This window comes from Zonotrichia albicollis, chromosome 6 (genome assembly GCF_047830755.1).
Source record: "Zonotrichia albicollis isolate bZonAlb1 chromosome 6, bZonAlb1.hap1, whole genome shotgun sequence".
NCBI lineage: Eukaryota > Metazoa > Chordata > Aves > Passeriformes > Passerellidae > Zonotrichia > Zonotrichia albicollis.
This window is the reverse complement of record NC_133824.1, coordinates 12186892-12197849: the sequence shown is the minus strand read 5'-3', so window position 1 is coordinate 12197849 and position 10958 is coordinate 12186892. Positions and strand designations below refer to the sequence as shown.

The window sequence follows — 10958 nt, the reverse complement described above, 5'->3', positions numbered from 1 at the left end:
ACAGAATGCAGAAGGGGCAACTTAATGAATGCTGTGTGACTTTCACTGAGGTGTTTCACCTTTCTACAGTGAAGCAAGAGTTTGTCTGATAGAAGGTATGGATTATTTTTTTCCAGAAACATAAAAGTGCAGTGACAGAACCAGAGTTGGAAGATATTCCTCTATTTTAAAAGCTGGCTATGGCAATGAAAAGGACCTTAATGATTACACTTAGAAAATGGAAGGCAAAAACTTATGTTGGCTGTTTGTGTGTTATTCAGAAGGTTTTACTGATGTCTTCCACTCACCATGGTAGGTTAGATCAATCATAAACTAATTATTTTTTTCATACAGGTTCATATAGGTGATGATTTCAGTTTTTCTCATTATCCTATTTTACCTTGCATTGCCTATACATGAAAGAAAAAAACCAACAAAACCACAAAGAAACGATCCATAACAATGTTTAATGACTGCTGGATTCTTATGTCATTATTTAGCCACTTTAATTTCCTTAATTTTATCAAATTCAACTAAATGTTGGTTGGATTGATCTACATTTTTGAAACTATCATCAGCAGGAAAGCTATGGTAATCAACATTAATATGTTGATTATTATAACTATGTCTACCTGGTTCCCTTCCCCTTCCTTTCTGCCCCTTCCCTTCTTTTTCCATTCCTTTCCTTTCTCTTTCCTTCCCCATTCCCTTTCCTTTCCCTTTCCTTCCTCAAAACCTTTTTTAATAAGCTGATTTTCCAAAATTTGATGAAAAATAAATTTAGTGATTTTTTTCCTTCTGTCAGCTGCATGAATTTAATGCCTGAAGTAAAATTTTACATTACAGACAAAATTGAGATTATTCAGTATGATTTAGACCAACCTCTCAGTTACAAAATTATTTCCATTTCCTTTTACTCTCTTTCTTGCAAGCTGCAGAAATCAATCTAACAATATAGCCGGAAGAAAAAAAAATATTAAAAATTACACTTTCATTTTTATAACATTTCTTAATGCTATCCCATCTTACACATTCTATAAAATAAGTGAGATTGTATTATGGATCAGTGGACCATCACTCCAGGCTAGCCCTCTTGTATGATCACACAATTTAAAGAGAATATATTTCTATAATCTCCTTTTAGTTTACAGCTTTTCAACCATGCAAAGCGGTTTGCTAGCAAATAAATAAATAAATAAATGCATCCTTGACACATTTATAGTCTGGTGACGGTGAGGGCAAAAATTGTTTAAAGTCCAAGCAATCAGACTATTACCGGGATTACGTGGGGAGGGGGAAGGGGCGCGCAGCACTTTGAGCAGAGCGAGGAAGGAATTGCTGGAAGCAGCGAGGGGGGGATTGTCCATCCTAGCGCTGTGCTCTGCTGCCACCTTGGCCGCGCCGCGGGACGTGCAGGCGGCCCCGCGGAGCTCGGGCTGCGCGCCCGCGGAGCGCTCCTGCCCTGCCCGGCCTGCGGAACCTCCCTCGGACAGCGCTACTGGCGGCCCCGCCCGCGGCACTGCCGTCACCAACTGGACAGGGATATTTGTGATGTCCAAAGGGTCGGTTTGGAGGCAGTTTTGGGAAGGGGAGGTTGAGCGTGGCTGGGGGTTGTTCTTCAAATGAGGTTCATTTGCCTGCCGTGCTTAAAATCGGAAATTGGAAATGTGGATGGGAGGAGGATATTTTTTTTTTCAGTCCTTTTGCTTACTGTAGGATTCATCTCCTCCCTTGTCCAGCCTTATCTTACACATCTAATGAAGAAAGCACTGAAATTCCCATTCACACACATCTACCTGCCTCTCCATCCTTCCTACAGCATGACCACAGGGGCTCTGGAAGGACCTCCCGGAATACCAGCTGCAGGCAGAGGTCGTGTGTTTCCCCCTCCTTTTTTTCCTTTTTTTTTTCTTTTTTTTTTTTTTTTCTTGGGGAGGGTGGGGGCAGAGAAGGGTGACAGAAATATCATAATGCACTGAAAATATATATAAATGAATACTAGGCAACCAATAGAGTTTGTTAGCCGTGTTTCCCTGTTGTCTTGTGTTCTTGACATCGGGCTCTGGGATGGTGGTACACACTTTGGAAAGCTTTCAAGCACTTCATTACTTCGTTTCATCTTTGAATTGCACTTGCTTTTCTCTCAGTTTTAAGGTTTCTTGGGCTTAGGAGGAAACATGCTCTGACATGTTGGAGTTTGGTGGTGGCAAATATTTCCTTTGAGTACAAAGTGCCTGTGTGAAAAGGGCTTTTTTTCCTTTCTTTCTTTCTTTCCTGAAAATATGTTTCTTTCTCACTTGCTCCTTTCTCTGTTGTAGTTAATAACCTGTAAAAGAGCTGATTCTGGAGATCTGAGTGAAATGGCACTTTTGAAATCGTGCTTTTAACCGCTGGGGAAAGTGCAGAAGCTCTGTATATGTGCATATAAGAGGAACTCGTGCCATGCAGATGAGTTTGCAGACGCGGTGACAGAGAGGGACCGCAGGTGAGTCCCCAGCGATCTGCTTTGCCAAGAGGATTTTCCAGCCCCTAATCACAGAAAAGCCCTCCATCTGCTCCCCAGAGCTGGCGGTTCTCATCTGTTTCAAGTGAAAATAACCAAGAATGTAAAATGGCAGGTAAAAAAGAATGCTCAGACAAGTAGCCGCGTTGTCCTGCATTCCCCCCAGCCAGCATTCCCCGGTGCTGGGGTCTCGCTCCCCGGGCGAGAGAAAGAGCTGCAAAGGGTTAAGCCGCTGACTTTCTCGCAAAGTTTGAGGAAGAATATGTCTGAGGCTGGATACGCCGCAGCCCCGCGTTTGAAATCTGTCACCCTCACTTAGGAGCGCTGCATCTCTGCTTGTCACCGGTGAATAATGACGGCACGGCGATAAGATCGCTCGGCGGCGGTGCGCTGGGGCCGCCTGCGGGAAGAGAAGACAGGAAATTGCGAGGCGTTTAGCCGCTTCAACGGGGTGTTCCTCTGTGTCATCGGTGGGTGTCAGGGTCAAATGACCGGCTGGAGAGCAGTTTGGCAAGATAATTTCTTTCCTCCTTTCCTTGAGAGCAACCTTGGGTGTTGGTGACCAGCTATGGAAAACAGAGACCTCGGTGGTGATCCTTAACACAGTACCATGCTGGAGCCCAGCCGTGCTGCCACTTTCTCCCCTTTCAACCTGCCGGACCCGGTGGGCTTTGGGTGACCTACCGAGGAGGAACCCACTTCCGCAGGAGCAGGTAACGCCTGATTAAGTCACTTTCTGGATTGGCACAGTCTTGATTTGACCAAAACGCGTCCTGAGTATCATTCACTGGTTTGAAGTATAAACTGGTTGAGGGTCCAGGGACCGGGAGAGGAACAGGAATAATTCCGCCTTATCCCTCTGAGACTGGGGAGCAGGGCAACTGCCTGCAGCCTTGCAGAAGTTTTTAACATTCCCACTGTCCTCCCTAATTAGGGGCACAGAGGGCAGAAATACTTGTGATCGACAATGGCCAGCTCTGCCTCCTGTGCTGACGACAGGTTGCTAGTATCGGGGACGTGGAAAACAGAGGGACAGGTGGATTACACATGAGAAAGAGAGGTTTGTCCTCCAGAAAATGCACTGGCTGTCCATCAGTTCATGAAGGTGATATAAATCATATTTAAATAAGAACTCTGAAAAGTATGCACAGGGGCTAAGAAAGAAAGAAGTAAAAAAAAAAAAAAAAAAAAAAAAACAAACAAACAAAAAAACCCCCCAACAAACTAGAACATTAGCCTTTGTACTCTACAGGACTCCTGATCCTTTCATCCCTCGGGACCAGCTGGCAGCTGCGAGCAGTTTCGACCACAGAGCAGCCCCTGCTCCGGGGCGGGGATGCGGGCTCTGACCGAGGGGCTGACCGGTGTCACACCCTCTTCTTGCCGGCCGGCCGGGACCCGCGGAGGGCCGCGGGCTGCCTCCCCTCCATCCTGGGGGCGTAAAGCGGGAGGGAAGCGGGGGTCTCCTCCTTAACTCCCTTCCTCTTGCTGAGTCCCCTGAGAAATGCTGGCTACCTGCGCTCCCCGTCCGTGCTCGCTCCCCACCCCCATCGCTCCGCGTAGGTGAGGGCACAAGTCCTCCTCCGAGCGAGCAGGCGGCCCGGCTCGGCTCGGCTGGGCTCGGCTCCGCGCTGTCCGTACGCGGGGACTCTCGGAGCCCCCTCGGGGGGCAGGAGGTGGAGGGCAGGGCGAGTGCGGGGCAGGAGGTGCGCCGAACACACGGCGCTGGGCTGGCCCTCGCCTCGCCGGGCTCCTCGGTACGGCTCTATTGAGCCTTTGAAGTCGTGAGTGGTTTAGCCCCCCCAAGCGCAGGGCGAAGGAGGCGCGGAGCTAATAGCGAGTGATTCAGCTTATGAGGTACGGCCGAGCAAATAGAACCACTGAGCAGCCAGGGGTGAGGGGAAGCCAACCCCGAGGCATTTCGGTTCCCTTTTCTGTTTCCTCGACACATGGCATTGATCAGCTCGCTCTCCTCCATCCCTCCTCAGCCCATTTCTTAAAGTAACTCGCAGCAAAAGCTGTGCTGTGCGTTTTCTTTGCTAATGTAGGAGTTTGAGGCAAATTCTCTTCGAGCACCCCACGTCCTACCCTGACGGCTGTATCCTATCGCTCAAGTGCTTCTCGGTATTAAATAGCTTTGTGTTTAAGTGGACTTTCCAAGACAAGGCAGTAGCCTACCAGGGAGCTGGACGGCGGGGGAAGGGTTACTCCGAAACAAGCACAGACAGCCCGGCATGCACACAGACACACACACACACACACTCATATGTACACACACTGAATGTGTACAGGAGAAATAGAGGGGTGGAGGGAGGGGTGTTGTTACCGCTTTAGGGCAAAAGGCGGTTTCTCCAGAGGTTTTTAAGTCTTTATGGCTGATGATGAAAATCAGACAGAATACTAGACGAGGTCCGTCTCTTCCCTGAGGGTTAGAGATTCTTTTATTCTGTGTTATATTTGTTGAATACTGGTGCTGTGTATCTAAAAGTTCGCAAGGGAGGAAGGAGGGGAGAAGAAGGGGGTGGGGGAGGCGGGCTTGTCGGCGGCTGCACATGAAATATCGCCATGTTGGTGGAGAGCGCGGCTGTAATTATTGCTAGCGAGGGCATCTCCCAGCCCGGCCGCTCGGGGAGTTTCTCAGCTCACTTCCCGGCTTCCCCTCCGACACGCTCCGATACCCTCGGAGAGTCCCCGGCGCGGCGGAGCGGGGCGGTCCCGCCGCCGAGGACGCGCTGCGCGCACCTTCCGCTCCGCAGCGCGGCCCCGGCGGGGAGGCAGCGCGGGGAGCGGGGTCTCCGCAGCCCCAACATCCCCCGGCGAGGCTCAGCCCAGCTTGGTTCCCGCTGCTGGAAGCGGGGGAGAGGGGGAGCCCAAGCAGATGTAGCTGGCTAAATTGTCCTCAGCAACCTAGGGGTTAAAAGCAGCCGGGGGGGACGGGGGGACGGGGAGGGAAATAAGGAAAGAAGAAAAAGAGAAAATCTAGCCTGACTTTGCCTCTTGGAAAGCTTTAGGTTGCAGCCCTGCCTTCCAAGCATTCTTTAAAGTAGAAATGTGGGAGGGACTCCAGGAGAGAGAGAGAGATGGCTATCAACTGAATTCATTACTGTAAACATCTCCCTGGGGTGTCAGGCAGGGAGGAAAAAAAGGCACGACTTACATTAGCAGGGAATAGTGAGATGTGAGGCATCACTACTGCTAAGATCATCCTGCAATCCCGGCTGGAGGCAGGCGCAGGACTTGGAGAGAGCCAGACACACGCTCACAAATATACTCACATACATGTGTCCGATGCCTTCTCCGACTTACGAGGGTCCTGGGTCGCCGAGCCTACTCCTCATGTGATCTTTTCATCACTTCCAGAGGATAGAAAGAGACAAAAAAAAAAAAAAAAAAAAAAAAAAAAAGGCAAACAACCAAAAAGACCAGAAAGAAAGAGACCCCGAGACCAAGCGTAGTCGCGGTTCCCTCTCGTTTATTTTTTTACCGGAGGAGGAGGAACGGCGGGGGAAAGAGAGAGCGAATCGAGGAGAGAAAGCGCGTTGGGAATGCCAGAGCCGCGGGCTGCGCGCCGGAGGAGGCGGTGGCGGAGCAGGGGGTAGGACGATGCCGCCGCCTCGTCAGGGCGGAGGAAGGCGCGGGGGTCGCTCGGAGCGGCGGCGGCCGGCGGGGAACGGGCCCGCGGGGCCGGCCGGGAGCGGCGCCGGGCGGAGGGCGAGGGCGGCGGCGGCCACCACCGAGGAGCGGCGGCGGCGGCAGCAAAGTTTTGGTGTGGGGGGCCAGAGGCGCGGAGGGGGATTACGATCGGTGCCGGCGAGGGATTCCCAGACACCGCCAGGTACAGTTGGGATTTCATTTCTTACTCTTTTTCCTTTCTGGTAATTCTAGCCCCGGGCGATCTACAGCCGCAGAGGTGCCCTTTGCCTGCTCCCAGATGGCAAAGTTGCGGAGCCGGGATCAGGCTGTGTCAGAAATTCCGCCTTGGCCGCGTTAGAGCCCCGTGTCCGCGGCGCCGGGCACGCACTAGCAGGATTTATGAATGGCCGGCGGCAAGTGCGAGCAGGGTCCCCGGGCTGCTCTGCGCCAGCGAGTGGCTCAGGAGCGGCGCTCGGAGCTGGCAGCTGCAGCCCGGTCCCGGGTCCCCGCCGAGCAGGGAGGGTGCCGAGCTGGCGCCCACCCCGCGGGGAGGGGAGAGCCGAGCACTCCCCCTGCGGCAGGGGCACCGGCAGAGCGCCCTGTGAGCACCGCCAGCCGCTCTCTTTGCGAGGTGGCTCGGGCAAACGGGACCTTTAGAGGTGAGCCAGGAATCTACCGGGAGAGTCGGGAGCTGCGCCCGGCAGGAGGATCCATCCGATCCCCATCAGCAGCCTCCGGAGCGGGGCTGGCGGTGAGTGGGTGGGGGAGAGCTAAGGGGAGTCGTATCGAGATTCGGAATACGAAGGAGCCGCTCAGAGACCCTACGAGTTTGACGGAGGTCTGACAAAATAAGAATAAATGCTACGGGGGGGCTGGGTGCGTGGGGATGGTGCGTGAACAAAAAATAGCAGATGGCAAAAGGAAGTCAAGCAGCTGAAAAGACCTCTCTTGAATATGATATAAAACCCCATAAAGGATAAATAAACAATCATTAAAGTTAAGAGAATAAGATTCTCCACCTTCTTTTCAGAGTGGGAAGCAGTCAACAGGAGCTTTAAATTAATTTTAATGGAGGAAATCTGTTTTAGGGCTTACAATAAGCTAATAAATCCAAGGCACAAATCCGTGTAAATTCCTGCACTGTGTGTGGAAGGTACTGATTGTATTTCTTCAGATACTGCCTTTTGCAGTGCAGTGCTCAGCCAAATGGAAAGGGAGAGGTTCCTTACATGAGGAGCAGGAAAAGATACTAAAAGCAAGTCAGACCTCTCCTTCTCTACCTCCCTCTCCCTCCCTCATTCCTTCCCTCTCCCTCTCCCCCCACCTCTCTCTCTGAAACTGAGCGTGTGTGTTAAAGAGAGGTTTATTTACTGTAACTAACTTCACAGTGCTTGCAGGGAAATTAAACCAGTTTAGAGGTTGAGATTGATCAGTTCTTGGATTTAATAAACCCAACTAACCATATAAACCCCCCCCCCACAAATTTCCATGGACTAAATTCCTTGATGCATTCACTGACATGGTCCTTCTCCAAAGAAAGACTTTACATATTTGTAGTTTGAGACAAAGCTAATGAATTATTTTTTGATATGTGTGTTTTTGGAAGGAGAAAAGTTCATCCTGGCATTTATTTCAAAACTCCTTAAAGGTACTGTACCTATATCTCTATTCACCTTTCTTCTCTTTCTCCTTTGAAAGAGTCAATATATGCAATGTTATCACTGAGATATAAACTTTGCAACATGAAAAGGATCTAAACATTGCACAATAAAAAAAGACAAAACAGAGGCGATTTTAAAGTCATTATTTCTATGTGACAAAAGTGATGTCAGAATGTGAGTGTTGATCTTGTTTCTGAAAATTGCGTGAGGACAGATCTCAAGAAGCTGTTTCAATGGTTGTTCTGTGTGCTGATATGGTAGCGAGGCAGTTAAGAGAGTTCAGGCCTGGAGTACTGTAGGTGAAACAAGTCAGAGCACTGTGCAAATACAGTGTCTGTAAAACTACCTGTGACTAGAACAGTCATCAGTGTTTTCCAAAGTCCAAGGCTTCAGCAAGAAGTGGAGCTGGAATGCACCCAGCCTTCTTAAGAGCTGCTCCTCATGCACAAATGCACCCTATATTTTGTATAAGGTGATGTTATCTGTGTTTGGCTTGGGGAAGTCTGGATCTAATTTGAGCCACTGTTACAAGTTACATTTATATCCTGGCCTGCTGGATAGCTTGATTTAGGACGTAGACATATCTCCTTTGCGCAACCCTACACCCTTCCAGTTGGAATCTGCATTAAATAGGCTGTGCTTTCCTTCAAGAACCAAGAATGTGCTCGCATTCAGCTGCTCAAAATAGCAGTATCTAAAACGTGAGATGTCATTAGGGCTGACTTCCCTACCCTTCTGCAGCAAAGGAGGAGAGACAGAGTTTTACCAAGTGAAGAAAACAAAAAGCAATTAAATCAAGTACAACTATCAGGCTTTTCCTGTACTGAACTTTCTATTTAAAGGACTAGAAAGAAGGCACACTTAAGATAATACTGTTTTCAGGAAGGTGAGAGCTTTATTTCTTAATCATTTCTGTTACCTCTTTAATCTGAAAATGAGTTCATTTTTGTCTAGGATACTTTCATGTAACTTTCAGGCTTTCACTAGGCAGATTCAAATCCAGTCCATTACTGACCTCTATCTGTGAGAAGGGTGTAGTCAATGGTGTATTTTTCCCTTCTCCATAGTGGATAGGAAGCACAGACTATAAATTGTTTTAGTCTTTTATACCTGCAAGTCACCTAGTTTTTTAGGTTATCAATCTTATATTCATTGCAAACAATGTGATATTTCAATTGTTTTAAGCAGGAAAACAAAAACAAACCCTAGTTCCAAACATGGAAGTGCTTTCAATCTCTTTCAGCTATTCCAGTGATAATATGATAAATATTTACAAAAATCAGAAAAACAAGAAGTAACCAGTGCTGTCGAACATTGGTACTAAAGGAATTGCATTTATATTTGTCTGATGTTACAATACTTACTCTAAAGCAGGCTGAACCTGTGTGAAATTTTATTGCCCCTCAGTGCTTACATAATTGAAACTTGAGAGAAACAATCAGATCAGATATACTATGAGTAGAGTTTATGGTAGCAGGGTGTTTAAAAAATGTAAGGAAAAAAAAAATCCAGTGCTGTCTATATTAGAAATACATGTCAGAGATCATGCAAAAAGGGGTCTTTGTAAAACAGATGGACTTTTTTAGGGGATTATGAAACCCAGCTTCCCGATACTAATTTGCCTCTTGTTTATATCCACAACTATATTCCATATTTTAGTTAGTGATTGCAAATGGCAGTTAAGAACTTGATCAGCAAAATCTTTGAGTAGATGAATACCACTGTTTGACATTTCTCAGATTGTAGTTGATTACCTCAGCGCTTGATAATGTGATGTTTTAAGGTGTTTCCTTCCCTCCCCCTTGGGCAATTTTTTAGGAGTCTTTCTGCAAAGCTTTTTATTTATTTCCTCAAGAAACCAAAAGAGTTGGAGCTTGCCCCAGAGGTGTAAAAATTGTTTTTTCTTTTCTATTATTTTTCTTTTCTATTTTTAAACAAATATTTTTATTTTTTCTCTTATTAAAAAATAGAAAATAATAATGTACAGCTGTTATTTTTTTTTTAAAGAAGACTAATTGGACATGCACTGATGATATGAGCCTGTTTCCCTACAGCTATGCGTAACCTACACATTTCAAGTAGTTGGCTTATTTTAAAGATAAACAATCACAAAAAGATCATCATTAAAATGAAGGCATGTTTTATTCATTTATTTTAAACACACCGAAACCTTAATCCATCTATGATACTCAGGAAAGAAGTGTTTGAAATAAAAGCTCTGCTCTGTTTAACAAATTATATTCTAATCACATCAAATAATATGCCTCAGGAATACTACAATTTAATCTGATATTTTCAGACACTGGTGAGATGTGTTGGGACCTTCTTATATCTTTTCTTTTTTTTAACTGATGGCTTTCCCCATTAACAGGTTGTTTGGTTTTTTTCTGTCTTTGATTCCTTTTTCTGATGTGGCCCCTTGAACTGTATCAAAATTAAATACTAGCAGCAACTTAAATCCATCATGCTCTATTCAGCATTCCTGAAAACTTAATGATGCAGAACAGGGTCTGTAAAGTTTCCCTTTTTAAAAGAAGTCTTGTGTTTCAACTCTACCTAGAAACAGTCTTCTGTATATTTTACTTCAAGCTATGACTGCTTTATTTGGTTTGAGGTTTTATTCATAAATCTTTCCTAGCCTAGTATAGTGCAAGGATGTATTTAAAAAGGCATATGACACAGAAAATTGTTTATCATTCAAAGGTATACTGTCTTTGAAACTGTTTAAGTCCTTTCAGAAAAATCTCTCTTTTGATATACATCAGATCATTGCCAGATTTGGTCCTGCAGAGTGATGGCTTTGCTTTGGCCCCAGGTGAGAGCTGACTTGCTTCCAATAGGTCAGTAGATTACTGTGATGGTCTGCAGTGTCTTCCTGCAAATCCTGACCCAGGCAGAGACATACCTTGAGCCACAGAATCCAGTTCTTACTTTCCAGTACTTACTTTCTTTTAGCATCATTTATTTTTGAAAACATCACTGTGAAAATGTTTCGGTGAAGTGACAGAAGTTCTGCTGCTTGGCCAAAGTTCTTTATTGTCTCCAGGTTGTCATTGGTAATCTAATTATCTCAAAAATATCATATAGATATCAAGCTAGTTCCTCCTTGAAGCTTGAATTAATCTAAAGCAATTCCAAAAATTCTCTTCAGAAAAAATTTTCAATTTTTTTTAATGACTGAG

The 10958-nt window shown here is 46.4% G+C and overlaps 1 protein-coding gene across 7 annotated transcripts in view; it reads left to right on the top strand.

Annotated features, from left to right (window-relative positions):
• The first annotated feature begins 1324 nt into the window (after positions 1–1324).
• FLRT2 (fibronectin leucine rich transmembrane protein 2) overlaps positions 1325–10958 on the top strand; it is a 59926-nt gene continuing 50292 nt past the window's right edge. The window contains exons 1-3 of one of the 7 annotated variants that reach the window (XM_074542519.1): positions 1325–1541; positions 1719–1851; positions 2298–3195. The gene's annotated coding sequence lies outside the window, so the exon portion shown is untranslated. The other 6 variants (XM_074542520.1, XM_005483141.4, XM_074542522.1 and 3 more) reach the window with 6 other exon arrangements.